This window comes from Corvus brachyrhynchos, unplaced genomic scaffold (assembly GCF_000691975.1).
Source record: "Corvus brachyrhynchos isolate BGI_N302 unplaced genomic scaffold, ASM69197v1 scaffold218, whole genome shotgun sequence".
NCBI lineage: Eukaryota > Metazoa > Chordata > Aves > Passeriformes > Corvidae > Corvus > Corvus brachyrhynchos.
Genome location: NW_008239321.1, coordinates 1 through 5,486, shown reverse-complemented (window position 1 = coordinate 5,486; position 5,486 = coordinate 1). Strand labels below are relative to the sequence as shown.

General features: G+C 48.1%; 1 long non-coding RNA gene across 1 annotated transcript; it reads right to left on the bottom strand.

Moving 5' to 3' along the window:
* Positions 1 to 996: 996 nt before the first annotated feature.
* LOC108448308 lies at positions 997 to 5,440 on the bottom strand. The gene is made up of 2 exons (XR_001864152.1): positions 3,468 to 5,440; positions 997 to 1,458 (listed from the first exon to the last, which is right to left on the bottom strand). It is a non-coding gene; the product is annotated as an uncharacterized LOC108448308 (long non-coding RNA).
* Between the last annotated feature and the right edge of the window lie 46 nt (positions 5,441 to 5,486).

The window sequence follows — 5,486 nt, the reverse complement described above, 5'->3', positions numbered from 1 at the left end:
GGGCGGACCGCCCCCCGGGGGAAAACGCCCTGACAGCCGAGAAGGCTGGGACTGGGTTTGTGTTTGCTGTTACTGCCATAGTTGTTGTTGTTTCGTTTGACTGGTTTTATATATATATATATATAGAGTAAAGAACTGTTATTCCTATTTCCCACATCTTTGCCTAAAGGCCCTTGATTTCAAAATTATAATAACTCAGAGGGAAAGGGGTTATATCTGCCACTTCAAGGGAGGCTTCTGCCTTCCGTAGCAGACACCTGTCTTTCAAAACCAAGACAGGGGGCTTGTGGAAGCCAGTGGCCATTGTGACACAGAGGGGCCGTACAGAACCCACAACTGCGTTGTGAGCCCGTGGCACCCAGGAGACCCTTTGTGACCGTGTGGAAGTACACAGGACCCTGGCTCCACTGTGACACCAGAGAAGCTCAGGCAACCCTGGGTCTGGCTGTGTTATCAGGGTGGGAGAAATTTGGGAGGAGCCCCAGTACTGCTTCTCATCCTGGCTGGGCACACAGCTGCTGGGAGATGTGTGCGTCCTGATGCCCTCACTCGCCCCCCCACCCGTGGACAAGATTTGGGGCACTTTGAAGCCATTTTAGGGGTGAATTAGGCCGGTTCAGGGAGGGCAAGGGGACAATTTGAGATGCTTTCTGGGGTGTCCCTGTTTTGCCCCCCACCCCAAATCTGTCCCCTCTATTGGTAGTCCCTGCACCAGCCCTACCGGGTCCCTTCTGTGCCCCCCAAAAGCCCTCACGGAGGGGGATGGACCCTGAATATCTGTTGTGCCATGTATATGGGAAGCCCCTCCCCTGTTACCCACCCCCCTCCATCCTTGTCCCTGCGGCCTTGCAGCCGCCAAAGGGGACCAGGCTGAAACAAGGAGGGGACTCCCGGCCAGTGCAGTGTGAAGGGGTTCACTTTCAAACAAACGTGGGGTTGTAAAGTGGACTTTGCCACCGCAACAGGGACATAAGTCAATGATGTTTGAAAAGCAGCCATAAAACATAGCCCCTTTAGTTTGTTGGACTGTTGCAAGTCTGCAAAGCTCTGTTGACAGGTCATTGGAAGTAGCTGTTGGAATCTAACTGCAGTTTGAACTTCATCGGTCAGCATCACCAGGAGGCTTAATGGTTTAGGTTGAGAGGTGGTGCATGTTTTTTTCAGAGTAATGGCCCAATGAAGAGCAGTGTTGATTGCCATGACTGCCATTGTACCCTTCAAGAGAAATGGGCTAGGCTTAGCACTGTGTGAGAATTCCTGGTTCATTCTATCAGAACTCCCTTGGTTCTGTTGGCTTGGTTTAACAGCTGGAGCAAAGGTACAGCAGTTCCTAGGGCAGAAGCAGAAGATACCCAAAGCTCTGGACTTCATTGTCCTTCAGCACAGCGTAATTGAGTGTAGTCTAATTGGAGGAGTCCTGAGCACCAGTGATATAAGATTTTTCTGAAGTTCTTAGTGCTGTCAAAACAAGAAAGAAGGAAGGTGATGAAGATGAAATCCTTTCCTCCTAAATCTGTCTATGCAACAACTTCAGGGGTAGTTGTACTGTGTACTCACCTATTTTAGCACTGAAAGGATATTGGAGTACTTAAAGAGATGTCTCCTATGGAGTACTAGAAAACTGCCATAACGGTAACATGTTTTCATACAGTAGTTTGAGTAGTTTGAGGAGTAATATATGTACAATCTTGGATGTTTAATCCTGCTGGCTCAAGAGCCACTGTTGAGCTTTTCTGTTTTAAATCCAGTCTTAGAGCTCTGCAGGGATCCCTGCAGCATGACATTGTGACAAGGTGATTCATGTATAAACCTTAGATGCTTTCCTTATATCTTCAACCAGCTTTGAAAATCAATGATTATCTTGCATGTTGCAACTTGAGAGTCACGGCAAAGGTTTCACCAAACATTTTGGAATATCATGCTACAGCTTTCATTCCTATGGAAATAGCATTGAGCATATTGCTGGCAAAATGCTGAAAGAATGAGCCAAACCCAATACCCTTTAATGGGAAGGATGGAAAAAATTTAGACGTGTTTATTTGAACTAAAATTACTGTGGACCAAGCCTAAATGTACTTCACACTAAATTCTTAGAACTGATTTTAAGGAAAGGAGGAATGTATGAGCTGCTTGTGTTTCAGTTCACTTGTAATCCTGGTCCTTCTCATTTCCTTTTCATTGTAAAACATTTCTCAGGCTCAGTGTGCAGATGTGCAATCGGTTCTGTGTGTCCGTGTAACTCAAGTAGTCAGGATCAGATGGGTTTCTGCAGTAAAAGGATACAATGGAACGGGAATATGGCCTAGAGTGGAAACTCCTGTGATTTTGCTCCTCTCAAAACATTTCTCCTCTCAAAATGGATCTCTGTAGCAAACTTGACACATTCTTCTACTCCGAAACCTGGGGTGTTTATTAGGTGACAGTGCTGTTCCTGCTGTGCACCTTTGCACCTGGCTCACAGACCATTTTCACACAGCCATGGTCCAGAATGTGGGCAGACAAAAACCCAGCAGTTTTCTCTTGCCTACTTGACTTTTCAAGTTCTTATTATGTGATTATTGCATTACTTTTGTCCATGATATCTGAAATAATTTACCATGCATTTTGAATACAGTGCAAATACATATTTTACTCCTAGAAATCTGAAAGTGAGTTATATTTAATAGTAGTTTGTGAGCAGTGTGGCAATCAAGCCTTAAATATGCCAATCAAGCTTGTAAATAACCCATATTATCAGTCAATCTCTTCAATATATTCATGTCTTTATATGTGAATTTATTCCTATATAATAGAAAACTCAGAGCAGTGGCAAAGCAGGGGTGGGGGCAGGGCAGCGGTGGCCTGGCTCTGAGCAGGGCAGGGAAAGGCAGGCTCGGGATCCTGGAGTTTTTCCCCTGAGGCACCCAAGCAGATGGTGAGAAGTCCCTCTTTTAGCGAAGGTAGGGTGTTAAGGTCCCAATGCAATGGCCACTTTTACGAGCAGAGCTGCACTCATGGTAGAAGAAAGGCAGCAGGAGACAGAACCCCGCAGCGGTGACGAATTCTCCCCACAGCCACCACAGTCTCCCTTTCCCTCCAAATGCCAAGAGCACAAGAGCTGGGGGCTGCACCCAATCCCGTTTTCCCAGTCCAAAGCTCTCGGTATCTCTGCCCTCCACGAGAAACCCCCAGGTAAAGAGAAAGTAGACAGCTGCAACCCCTCCCCTGAGCTGTGACAACGTCTTTGTCCCTCTTAAGTATCCAATGGTGATTGTCTCCTAGCAACACACACGGGGGACAACTCCTTAAGAAAAAATAAACCAAAAAAAACCAAACCAAAAGGAGAACTCCTAAAACTCCAACATAAAGGTGAGTGTCACTTTCCTTCTCAGCTACACGTAAAAGCACATGCTCTCAGTGTTAGGGAAACCCAACAGTGGTTCCACTTCAAACCAGTGTATGTGCCAGGACAGAAAGCTTTCACTGACCTTGCCTTGCCTTTTACTTGCATCCTTTCCTCTTCAGAGCACGCACTGAAGCTATGCACTTTGCTTCTCAGCTGAGTGTATTGTCATATTGCCGGAATCTCCTTCTCACACAGACAAACTGCTTCTGCCAAAACATGCCGATGCTACGCGCTTTCCTTCTCAGCTATTCGCACCATCACATTCTGTGTCCCGCTTGCAGTCTGAATCTAAACCCAGAAGTTCTGCCTACACCTCGCACACGCAGATGTGCAAGGACGAAAAAGTTGCTCGGACCTTGCCGCTTACACTCGAAAATGTCCATTCCCTCCGCAATGAAATGACAGCTTTCTTTGCTTTACATCCTGCAAACTTCACATGCACACGAACGTGCGTGCGCGCACACACACACACACACTGGAGCTATGCACTTCCTTTCTTTCTCAGCTGAACTAACCCATCCCCCACCTTGACTTTCTCTACCACTTTTCTCTTGGCCTTGTCACGCATGGACAACAGATGTCTTTCCTCTTAAGACACCCATGGTGTTGCCTACCCCTCCCTTACATTGCCTTGCCTTTCCTGCCCAACATTGCATTTCCTTGTCATTCCTGACCATTCCTTTCCTTTGCCTTCCTGACCTATCCATGTCCTTCCCTTGCCCTTCTTACCAATCCAGTTCCTTTCATTGACTCGCACACCCATCCTGCACCAGACCTCCCATTTGTCCAGGTCCAACCTTTCATTTCCTTCTCCTAGGACTCTCATTGCCTTGCCTGCCTCTCCTTTGTCTTGCCTTGCAAAGCCACCACTTGCCTTGCCTTGCCCTTGAAGGCATTCCTTGCCTTGCATTACATTGCTTGCCTCTCCTCCACCTGCTATTCAAGATCCGTCTTTTTGTGGAATTTCTTCAAATTGCCTTGCCCTGCCTGCCCCTCCTAGGACTCTCAAGGCCTTCACATACCTCCAGTGTTTCAGGAGCATGTGAATGGAAGCCCAGAGGAGGCCACATGCAAGCACACCTGTCTGTCCTGGCAGCTTTTTCTGGCACCTATCCTTGCATGTCTTCAGTTTTGGACAGGCAATCCATATTTTTGCACTTGGCGTCCAGGACTACAATGACAGCTCTTTTGCATACCAAGGAAAGCAGGGAGCCCTAGTCTTTTAGGTGCAGATTAGAGACGGCCCATGCGAGATCAAGGCCAGACAGAGCAGTGGTACTGGCCGCTTTTGTGTACCAGCAGTCCTTGAACATACCTGTCACTTGCCTTGCCCTGGCAACCCACCTGTTTCCTTGCCTTGCCCTGCCAACCCTCCTTAGCTATGCCCCACCCTTGACCTGCTTACTTCTTTTCTCCAGGGCCTTTCCTTACCAGGCCTACATCTCCTTGGCATTTCCTTGCCTTTCCTGCCCCCTTCCTTTACTTTGCCTTGCTTCCCCACACCTTGCATTGCCTTGCTGTCCGGTCTGCAGCCTTCCCTCGGCCTGCCTTCCCTCTACTGCCTTGCATGGACTTGCTCACCCATCCCCCACCTGACTTCCCTTTGCATTTCTCCAGGTCCAGCCTCTCATTTCCTTCTCCTTCTAGGACTCTCACTGCATTGCCTACCTCTCCCTTGTGCGGTGCAGAGCCACCACTTGCCTTGCCTTGCCCCTGAAACCCTCTCTTACCTCCCATTACCTTGCTCACCCCTCCCCCACATGGAATTCAAGACCCCTTTTCTCCTGGCATTTCCCAGCCTTGCCTTGCCCTTTCTGCTCCCCCAAGGACTCCCAAGGCTCTCATATATCCCTAGTGTTTCAGGAGCATGTGAGAAGAAGCCCAGGCAAGGTTCTGTTTGTCTTTCTGGGCAGCTTTTGTCTGGGACCAATCCTTGCATGCCTTGAATTTTGGACAGGCTATTCACATTTTGGCCTTGGCATCCAGGACCACAATGAGAGTTCTTTTGCATACAAAGTAAAGCAGCTAGCCCAAGTCTTTTAGGTGCAGAGTAGACATGTGAGATCAAGGCCACAGAGAACACTTGGTCCTGGCCACTTTT